Source organism: Camellia sinensis, chromosome 1 (assembly GCF_055761805.1).
Source record: "Camellia sinensis isolate YWXY chromosome 1, ASM5576180v1, whole genome shotgun sequence".
Taxonomy (NCBI): domain Eukaryota; kingdom Viridiplantae; phylum Streptophyta; class Magnoliopsida; order Ericales; family Theaceae; genus Camellia; species Camellia sinensis.
In genome coordinates, this window is record NC_138961.1 from 244,122,783 (window position 1) to 244,134,950 (window position 12,168).

Below are 12,168 nucleotides of genomic sequence, written 5' to 3' on the forward strand. Positions count from 1 at the left end.
ACAGAAACTGCTCTCAACCTCAACACAGGGACATGTGGGCTTCTATCTTAACTCCAAGGGTGTTTTTTATTAGCATTTTACACCTCGAGCTTACAAATGCATAGCAGAAGCCTACTGCCCTGCTCAATTTGCTAGGCAATTTGGGCTTACTCAGGGGATCCCTATCCCTCTATGCAGCCAAACTTACGCAAATCTTGCCACTAGAGAGCTGAAAGTGCAAAGAACCAGGCTGGTGGAAGCAATTTCCAAATTGATTCAAGACTTGATCGAATTTCAATTCACTCCCTTCATCCCTCAAGGCACTGCACTGAGAAGGTACCAGAATTGGTGGACGACCAACATGGAGGTGCTCTTGGCCATTTCCTCCGAGGATTTGTTAGTAGAGTTAGATGTGCCCTCTCAGGCTAAACACAAGGAGATTGGGATTTCTGCTACTGCTTCTATTTCTCCTGCTATCTCAGCTCCTACTCTTGCTGTGTCAGCCCCTCTTCCTAGAGTCACCAGGGCTGCTTCGAAGAAAGGTACTCATTTATTTTTTCCTTTTTCCTTTTCTTTTATGATATTTCGTTTATTTTCTTATGGCTTTTATTTGATGCAGGAACTTCTTAAGAAGACTTCCCTCAAAGAGCTCAAGCCTTAACTATTCTCAGGAGCAAGAAACAACAAAAAAAGAAAAAAAAACTCCTGCTTGACCCTGAAAAAGAAAAATTATCTACAGCTCATATGGATAAGGGGTAGGCAGAGAAGGAGAAAGAAGTGCCGTTTAAAAGAAGACAAAAAAAAAAAGTGACAGTCTCCCATTCTGATTTTACTGAGGACCCTACTCACAAGGTAGCTGCTAAGGCAGTGGAGAGAGAACAATCCAAGGAAATAATTGTCTTCCAAAGGTCTGAGAAGAGGAGACAGCAGCAGATACTAAGGGATGAAATTGCTGCTGCTGATGCACTGTAAAGGGAAACTCCAAGGAAGCAACAAACTGCTGAGCACTATACTCTTCGTAGTTCTCCAACCATCACCACCACTTCCAAGGCTGGTAATTTCTCTTAGTCCTTGTGGTAATTTCCTTTCCCAAGATTTCAGCATAAAAACTCACCATTGCTTCCTATTTTCTGATTCGCAGCAACAATTATTTCACTTCTCCATCCTTCGACACTGGCTTCTTCTGTTTTGCTTGAAGATGAAAGGCCATTAGAGGCAGCTTCAAAAAGGAGAAAGAAGAACAACACTGAAGTGTCTTTAAGTGTAGAGCCCATCCAAACAGTACTTCCACTTCCTAGTCCTACACTTTCCATACTTTCTTTGAGGCCAAGCATCCCTCTTTCTTTATGCCCGGGCTTAACTCTATATATGCCTCATCTAACCTTTGCCACAGCCCAGTTTACTATTCCTATAGTCCTGGCTGCTCCTTCCATCACTTAAGAAGGCCCCAGTTGTCACCTCACCCTCAATGATAACTGGTACTCCCAGAGAAGATACTGGTAGCTCACTAATTTTGTAACAACCAGAAAATTTAAGTTATCCCTTAAATTTTATACTAATATTGTGGTTGTATGTGATAATATATTATTAAATAAATAATAATAAATATAGAATCGAATTTGGCATTGAATTATCAAATATGAGATTAATTAGAGATTATTATTTGAGGCCAAATTAACAGAAATATGGAATTATAATACTAGTTGGGCCAAATTAAAGTTAAAGATAGTAAATAAATAAATATAAAAGTAAGAATAAATAAATAATAATATTGATAATAATAATAATAATAATAATAATAGGTGTGGTAGTAAAATAAATAATTAATTTTCTGATGGTATACGATAGAGTGTAATTTAATTAGGGATTGATTTATTTATATAGTTATATTAGAAAACTGGGCCAAAGTGTAGTTATCTTAAATATTTATTAAAGATAAGTATAAATCCATGAAATTTATTATCGAATCTAGGGAAGATACGCACTGCCATGTGTTGGCTAATGAACGTGCTTACCTCCCTATAAATAGGGAGAAGGTGATTCACCTGGAAAGGAAAGAAAGAAAAGAAAAGGAAAGAAAGAAAGAGAGGAAGGAGAAGGGAAAAAAAGGAAGAAAATGAAAGAAAAAAATAATGGAAGCCGAGAGGGTCTTTGGTAGTAGAAAGAAAGAGCAAGGTACTACTTTAAGGTGAGTTATATTATACCTTGAGTCACCATAATATATTTTACATATGTTTTTACTTTCCATATTTAGTTTATACAAGTTATGTTTTATAAATTATTATAAATTATATTAATATTTCAATTACGTGGATTAATTTTTGAACTCTATTTGTTAAAATGAAACCCACGGATATGTTTGTTTATATTTTAAAGAATATTTGCCTATGACCTTATAAACAATTATGTTTTGTAAGTACCACCACAGAAGTCCCATGCCTTTGGGGACTTAAATAACTATTGGCCTCTGTTTGACCACCTTGTGGTCGTCTGTTTGTCATGGATCCATTGACCTTTGTTTTGTACGGAGCAAAGTGCTGTGCGGAGATAAGTGCTACACTATTGTGGGAGCCACCTCTTGAATCTGGACCTCTGTTTTGACTGTCACTCCTGTGACCCCTATTCTGTTTTGTTCGGTACCGTGGTTATGATTATTTATTTACATAATCTCAGTTTTGCAACTTAAAGGATTATTTGTTCAGATTAAGTTATTTTAAATATTTTAGTTACATAACTATCCATGGTTATTTTGTGTCCTTTATACTCTTGGCATAATATTTCTCACTCTACCATGTGCTTATAGTTGTTTACCAATTTTCAGGAAACAATATAATTCAGAAATAACTTTTGGAAAGTCTTAGACGCGGCGCTGCGAAATAGACACACACAGCACTTTTATGATATTTTTATATGTAAATATCGGCCTTTTTGGTCAATACATTTTGTAATAAAAATAGAAGCTCTGATGATTATTTTGATACCCTCTGTTAAATATTATTTCCGCTCGCGTTTATTAATTTGTTTAAGAATTGACCGGAGGTAACTTCAGTTACTGGCCATCACGATACTTAACCCTTGGGTATGGGGAGCGGGTCGTGACAAATTTCTTGTCCACCATCCAGCTCCAGTCCTTCTTTCCTTGACCTACTGGTGGCCAGGATTATAGACATTGCTGGGGAATTTCACACTCTTTCTCTAATCCCCATGCAACCATCTCTTCCTTCTATTAGTGATTCCTCTGTACTTTCAATGTTAGAAGAGGAGATGGATATTTTTGTAGCCTGACTAGCTAGCCTATTTGACATGCCTTCCTCAGTTCAATCAACCATCAGTGAAGCCTTACAAAGACTTATCATTAAGAATGGTTTCCTTTACTATTAGCAGAGTTCCTTCGCCTCCAGTGGACTTGGGCACCTGTTTGGAATTGCTGACATTATTCTCAAGGATTCTATTTGAAGCCTTACAAAGACCTATCATTAAGAATGGTTTCCTTCAATGCTGCAAAGTTATTGAGCAATCTAACATGGCTATTTGAAGCCACTTATCCCAGGCAGCAGCTACCATGGGTTTCTATGTCAATATTTGCCATATTGCTAAAGCTACAGAAGAGAAGCTACTGAAAGACTAGGAGTTTGTTTCCCATATACATGCTAAGACATCTGAATTAAATGGACAACATTCATCTGCTTCTCAATTTCGAACTCAACTCTTGGAGAAAAAGACCCAATTAGAGGAAGAGTTAGCAACAGTTAACCTAACCTTGGATCGTACTGCTAAAAAGCTGCAAATTACCAATCAAGGGCTAGTTGACTGTAGGCAAGACATGGCTACAACCATTCAGTTGTTTCCATCCCTTAGGAAAAGAGAATCAATTGTAAGGGAACAACTGAAACATTGTACTGATTTCTGGGCCAATTTATGGCTACATATACTTAATTCTTTATGAAATGAAAACCTCTGAATGTCTCATGCTCTCTTATTATTTTATTTAGCACTCTCTACACTCATTGTGTCTCCCACACAGTTGGATAATGAGGCTTCAGGCACCTGCCATTAATTTTCTTGGGATGCACATAACCATTCAGGTTCTTTAGATGGTAGGCTCCTCCAGGCAAGACTCTATGAACCTAATATGGTTCTTTCCAATTAGGTGACGATTTGCCAAATTTATGGCTCTTAATGCCTATTGGAAGTATCGTCTTCCATAGCAAGTCACTTTCATCAAAACTGATGTGCTTGACTTTCTTGTTATAACTTCTGGCTGCCTTTTTCTTTTAGAAAAGGATATTGTTTAATGCCAAGATTCTAGCCTCATCCATATGTTCTATTTCCAAGAACATGCTTTGATGATATTTCTCAGAAGTTAACTGGTCTTGGTTTTTCACTCTTAAGGACTTAATGTTAACTTCCATAGGTAAAATTGCATCATGCCCATACACTAAGGCATAAGGAGTGACTCCTGTACTTGACCTTGGAGAAGTCCTATAAGCTCATAATACATCTAACAATAAGTTATGCCAATCCCTAGGATTGTCTTCTACAACTCTTTGTATTCCTTTTTTCAAGGACTTGTTGAATGATTCTACCTGAACATTTAGTTGTACATAATAAGGGATGGAATTAATAAGGCTAATTCCAAATTCTGCTGTGAAAGATTTTACCATCTTTCCATCAAATACAGTCCCATTATCTATAGTTATGGTCTGTGGGATGCCAAATCTGTGAATCAGATCTTTAATAAATCCAATAACTTCAGTTTGATCCACAACCTTATATGGTTTAGCTTCGACCCATTTAGTAAAGTAATCTGTGGCTACTAGGATGAGACAATGGTGCTTCCGGGAAGGTGGATGTATTTTCCCTATCATATCCATAGCCCAATCTCTAAATGGCCAAGGCTTCATAACTTCATGCAAATCAATTATTGGCACATGTCTTATCATGCCATGCTTTTGGCATGCCTGATAACCTGTAGCATACTCTATATAGTCTTTAAGGATGGTTGGCTAATAATAGGAATGCCTTCGAAGCAATCATCTCATCTTTAGACCAGGCTGATGGGCAACACAAATGCCTTCATGTACTTTAGCCATAGCCGTCAATGCCTCATTTGGCCCTAGACATTCCAATAATAACCCATCTGCTCCCTTTTTATACAGAGCATTACCATACACTATATACTACATGGATTGTAATTTAATCTTTCCGCTGGCCTTCGAAGATGGGCCAGTCAAGTACTGCATGATTGGATATCTCCAATTTTGATCTTGTAAGTCATTATGATTGACTTCCAACATAATGCCCCTTTTAACTAAAGGTGGTATTAAAATTTTTGATATGTTGCTTGACTTATGTTCAATTGAGTGCCATCCATTCTTCTGAAATTTGAAGCCTTCTAACCTACATCATTGGCTTTGCTATTTATGAACCTTGGCATATAAGTCACATTTACTATCTGAAACTGAGAAAGCAAATAAAATGCAACAACATAATATGGCAACATGCTTGTACTTTGACATTTGAAAATTTCTTTCACTTGGTTGACTACCAATTGAAAATCTCCAAATATGTCAACTGTATGAGCTTGTAATCCAATAAGTATTTCAAGTCTCATTATCAAAGCTTCATATTCAGCTTGGTTATTAGAACAAGTGATTTCATCAACTCTAAAACCATGTGTGGTTTCTACCTCCTATGGTGACTTAATTACAGCACGAATTCCAATCTGACCATTGGCCTTTGATCCATCGAACCACATTTGCTAGGGCTCAACATTGACTATGCCAAGATCCATTGTCTCTTGGCTTTCTGTTTGACACGAATGATCTTCCAAAAAGTTAGCCAAGACTTACCCTTTTACTGCATTTTGGGAGACATATTCTAGATAAAACTCTGAAAGAGCCAACATCCATTTGCCAATTCTTTCTCTTAGCATAGGTCTAGATAACAGGTATTTAACCAAATCTATGGTTGCAATTATTAACACGACAATAGGCAAAAGATAATATCTTAATTTCATTACTACAAAATACAATGCGAGGCACAACTTTTCTACAGCTGAGTATTTACATTCACAAGAATTTAAAAACCTACTAAGGTAATAAACTGCTTGCTCATTGCCTTCTTCATTGTCCTGGGCTAGGAAAATTCCTAATGAATCTTCTGCTGCAGCAATGTATAACTTCAAGGGTTTATCTCTCCTTGGTGGCATAAACATTGGAGGTTTGGCCAAGTAGGCTTTAAGTCCTTCAAAAGCAGCTTGATGCTCAGCTGTCCACACATATTCTTCTTCATTTCTCAGCTTTAACAAAGAAGAAAATACTTTAGTTTTTCTTGCAGTGTTAGAAATAAATTTTCGAAGGAAATTGACCTGACCAAGGAACTTTTGTAATTCTTTCTTACTTGATGGAGGTTTGGCCTCAATGATGGCTTTGGCTTTATTCTGATCAATTTGTATTCCTTTCTTCTGCACTACATACCCCAAGAAGTTTCCAGCTAATACACCAAAAACACATTTGAGAGGATTAAGCTTCAACTTGAACTTTCTCATTCTCTTGAAAGCTGCTGTCAAGTGAGCCAGGTGCTCCTCCATAGACTGGGACTTCATAACAATATCATCAATGTAACACTCTAGGTATCCTCCAATGAGATCATGAAAGATAGTATTCATTGCCTTTTGATATGTTGCCCCAGCATTCTTTAAACCAAATGGCATTTTAACTCATTCAAAGGTGCCAATATTCCCAGGACACTTAAATGCTGTCTTATGGATATTTTCCTCTGCAATGCTGATCTGGTTATAACCAGAATGCCCATCCATCATAGACAAAATCTTATGTCCTGCTGAATTGTCCACCAGTAAATCTATTATGGGCATGGGGTACTCATCTTTTGGGGTTGCTAAATTCAAATTTCTAAAATCGATGCATACCTTCATTTTACCATTCTTTTTTACCACAGGCATAATGTTGGACAACTATTCAACATATTTGGCTGTTCTAATAAAGCATGCATTAAGGAGCCTAAAAATGTCCTCTTTCACCTTCTAAACCACTTCAGGACTCATCCGTCTTGGTTTCTGCTTGTATGGCTTGAAATTAGGATTCATAGGGAGTCTATGGTCCACTAATGACCTGTCCAATCCAAGCAGTTCATTGTACGACCAAGCAAAACAATCCTTATATTGTTTTTAGACAACAAATAACTGGTTCTTGTCACAAGGACTTAACCAAGCACTGATATAAGTGGGTTGCGGTACTAAATCTTCACCCAGGTTGACTTCTTCTAAAGTGTCTTGTACTTGAGCACCTATTGATGCCCTCTCTTTACCTTTTTCCACCCTCGAAGCAATCCCTCTATTTTGTTCTGCTCCCATATTTTCTTGTTCAACATCTTTACTTTCTTCTTCATAGAAAAAATCTGTCCATAAAACATCTTCTTGTATTTCCTGGACTTTATTTTTAATGTCCAATGCATAGTATTTACCAAGATTCAAAGGTCTGGCCACTTGGTGCATCTGACTATAGCCAACTATTATGGCTTCTTGCTTTTTCTCATGTACTTTTTGGACTATTGCCTTTATGTCCAATACTGAAAATTCGATTAAAGCCAATGGGTTAGCTTGTTGGTCATGATTTTTCTGCCTACAACCAGGTATCATCATCATTTTTGTTGACAAACTCTTCATCAGCACTTTCCTGTACTAAGTGCTTCAGGTGTTCTACTTCCTTATCAGCCGTCACTTCAGCTGCTTTATCAGGCTTTCTTAGCACACTAAGCGGTATAACCCCTTCAGTGTATAGCTTGGCCTCAGTAAAATCAGCACAAGTAATAAAAGGCTGTGGATTCGCATTGATTTCTTCTTTTTCCTCATTGTATAGAGCTATCATTATCTTCTGATGTAAAGAGGAAAGCACATACTTGTTGGTGTGAATCTAGTCCCTGGCAAGCAAAGCATTATACTTGGCATTGCTGTCTATAACAAAGAATGCTGTCATGCAATCTCTTGTTCCCACACTCAGGTTGATGGGTAAAATACCCTGAGCCATTTGCTTATCCCGAGCAAAACCAGCAATGGTTGTACTGGTAAGGATCAACCTAGGATTTCTCTTTCCCAGCTTCTTCAAAGAGGACTTCGAAAGCAAGTTTACTGCTGCACCATTGTCCATTAACGGCTTGTTCATATCTATCCCATCGAAGTAAACTCTGATATACAAGGGCTTAAGATGCTGGGTCATAGATATTATGGGGTACTCGAAGGGATATTAGAGGTTAGTGGTCACCTCCTCACCTTTTTCGTCAGTTTCCATTGGCTTGGTCACTTCTGACTTATCTTGAATCATGCTGACCTGTGAATCTTCACTAGAAACTAGAATGGGGTCATTTTCCTGACCTTATTGGTCTCTTTCTTCAGCTTGGAATTCTTGTGGCAACACATATACCATGTTCACTAGTACAGGAGAGAATGAGCCAAACTGTACTATTGGTTGCAATTGCTCTTCTCCCATTTGGGCTTGTTCTGAAGCTTAAGAGGCATCCTCCATGCTACACTCTGGTACCTCAGTGTTGGTGGTTTTCTTCGAAGCAACTCGTCTGTGATCGGCTCCTGTTGGCTTTTTGACCAAAAGGTCTGTTCAGCCATGAAGGCTTCAAACATTTCATCTTCAGCTAATTTTTCCCTTTGGCTTAGTTCAGCATCTTCTTTTGTCTCACTGTCGCTTTCCATCAAGGCCTTTTCAAGACCTACTAAGTTAGACCTTTCTTTGGCTTTCAGTTCAGTGTGAACCTTAGCTAACTGCTCTCTGCTGACACTTTTTTTGATCTGAGGAGCCAGCTTTGGACTTTTTTTTTTCTCTGTCTAGCCTTTTGACCAGGCCAATGAAGAACTCTCTCAACTTTCCTTCAGATCCCTTTGGTACTGGGTGTACCATCACTGGATCTTCTTCTTTTGAGACTTAGAAATTACTAGAACCATATCTGGTTCCTTTGTCTTTGAGTGTTTGAGTAATATCCAATTATTTGGAGCCACCAATGAAGGTTTAATCATTCTACCCTTGTCTCTAAAAACATTTCTCTGGGCAAGTATTTCCTTAGGTTTATTCTGCATGACAAACCAGTCTGTAACCCCAGGTACCCATGAACTCACTAGTTCAGTTACTGAACTTGCTTTTCCAATCTTTGAAGCCACCTTCAAAGCTAACTGTTGAGGCCAATCACTGGCTCTGGCACCCTGTCTTGAGCCTAATTTAGGCTTTCTTTTAGGGTAATTGTCTTGCATCTTGTCCGAAGTTAACTTTGGAGGCCAATCACTGGCTCTGCTTCTCTAACTTGAGCCTAATTCAAGCATTCTCTTAGGACAATTGCCTTTCATCTTGTAGTAATTGGCTGGTCTGAACTCATGTAGAGGTCTCTTACCCTTGGATTGCATTTTAGTGGCTGATGGTCCAACCAAAAATGGATGTTATTTAGGACCAATTGGGTATGACCTTCTGTTATAGGTGTTGGTTGGCTTAGGGCGTCTTTGTACATCCTTGTAATGCTGCTTCCCATCAATTAGGAGCCCTCTCAGCCATTTGTAACTTAACCTGCACCTGGGACACATCCTTTGCATGACAATTACCTTAAGAGAGTCATCATTTAGTGCTTCCTCACTAGAGTCATCCTTTTGGTCTACAAAGCTCTGCCCATTTGTTGGTGCACTTCTAGTATCCTTCTTGAAAGCAGTCTGGCTGGCAATATACATCTACACATTAACCTCCTCTAATTCCTTCAAGGATAGGTTTTGGAAATCTGGTATGCTAACATTGGCTGCAGCCTTCTCAATCTCTGGAAACGGATTGGTGTCAATTTCCATAACTTTCTCTACCTTGGGTGGAAACTTTAGCCTCTCTTTTCGAATCTGTTCTTGGATCCTGTCCTAAAAAACAATATAGTTTTTAGTTGAATGAGACCAAAAATTGTGCCATTTACAGTACATTTTTCCTTTAAGTTCTTCTGGGGTAAGGAGCTTAACTCCCTTTGATAACTTTAGAAAATTTGCTGCAAGCAAATGATCAAAAATGTCATTTGCTTTTGTTAAATCAAAAGAATACTTCCTATGAAGGTCTTTCTTTTTAAACTGCTAGTTTATTGTACTGTCCTTCTGAATTAATGTCTCATAGGTCATAGGTTCTTTTCCTACAATTTCTGCTGCATCGATTTCATAATTAGGGTGCCTATAATAGGTCTATGATGCATTACTTCGATCCTGTTCTTCCTTAAGTAAAGATTCATATCTAGACACTTTATAGGTTAATTTCACTAAGTCTCGAAACTCAGTTGAATCGAACTTCTTTCGAAGCTTAAACTCCAAACCATTTTGAGCCAATCTTACAAATTCAAGCTCTGATAGAATGACCCTACACTTGTTTCGTGCTCTTTTGAATCTGGCAATAAATTGAGCAGCCTTCTTATCAGGCCTTTGGCTCAGCCTTGCCAAATTTGCCATAGAAACCTCAGGCTCTGTTTGGAAGAATCGGGCATGAAATGCCTCTTTCATTTGCTGTCAAGTTTGAATAGAGGCAGGTGTAAGGTTGATATACCATGCAAAGACTGCCCTAGTTAAAGAATTTGGAAAGAGTCTTAATTTCATATAATCATTATTGGTGAATTCACCACATTGGCCTGTAAACTGGCAATGTGTTCTGCTGTTGACTGGTTTTCATTTCCATAAAAGAGAGTAAAATCTGGTATTCTAAACCCACTTGGGTATTCATGTACCCTATCCACCCATTCTGGGTATGGCTTTTTATATACAGGAGTCTGGAACCCCTGAGCCATGGGTCCACATATCTCCTTGACAATATCAGCAATTTGGTCCCTAAGAACCATATTCTGTGCTTGTTGGACTACTACTGGAGGAGCGAACACAGGGTTTGGCGGAACTCCATGTGCTTGAGGTCCTCTTGGTCCATAGAGAGGTATATTTAGGACTGGTTGTCCCTGTGGTACTAGTTGCTATTCAGGGTATGGTTGACCTCTCTGGGCTTGTCCTATGAAAGGACCTACGAAAGGTATTGTAAGAGGAGGAACATGTGTTGTTTCTCTCCCAACCACAGGAAACCCTTCTAACCCCCCGGGTGTGAATTTGAACGGAAGGTTAGTGAACCCCCTTGTGGCAGGCATAGTTTCGAACATGGTATTTGGAAACATTCTCATGCCATTTTCTTGTGTTGGCCCAAATCCATTTTGTATGGCTTCACTGTTAGGTAATGGCATATTTTGATTTACCAATGGCCTCGAAGGAGGCTCATACCATGATTGAGGTACAGGTGATGGTCTTTCATAATTTTGATTACTAGTCTGACCATTAGTATGTCCATTAATTTACATAGGCTATTTATCTCTAGCTAATCTTTGCTGAAGAACATTTGAATTTTCCTCCATATGCCTTGTGACAGATGGTTAATGGGAATTCATTCGATCCATGAAGGATGTTCTTCATCTTTCCATTGTATACATTAACTGCAGTCCCATAACATCTACCAAGCCTCCCCACGGATTCATTGGCTGGGTAGACGGAACAGTGGATGGTCCAATTCCATGGCCTCTTCCAATATTCTGAACATGTGGTGCGTGTTCCTAAGTGTTGGTCTGTTCGACCATAGGTTCTGATGAGATAGGTGCTTCCATAGGATATGTTATTACATTATCCTCTGGATTAGGTACTTTTACCTCTCATTCCATACCTTCTTCCAGGCGTTCATTTTCTCCTTGTCTCCTACGTCTAACCATTTTAATAGTCCCACTAGGCGTGCCAAAAATATATGTTGGCTTTTTTGGCTTTCAAAGATTAATAATGTAAATTTAAAATTTAAGCGTGCCAGCAAGGATCAATTAATCCTTACAAAAGTTATAATTGCCAACCAATTATCAAGCGATTGTGTTGACGTTCTTTCAGCCTCAATGAAGAGGACTTTTACTGGTAGCTTGTTAGGAGAAAATTGTGAATAGTAACAAGTAAATATAATTCAAAAATCGAATTTCATTAAGCAAATGAAAACTTACAATGAAGTTACAATGACCTAGTCTCGACGAGGTTCACAGTAAAACTACTGAAAAACTACTCCTAGGAAATGAAGTGCAGTACAAGAATTGAAGTGCTGCAAATGTAAAGAACTGGAAATGTAAAACTGAAAAGAAAATGAAACA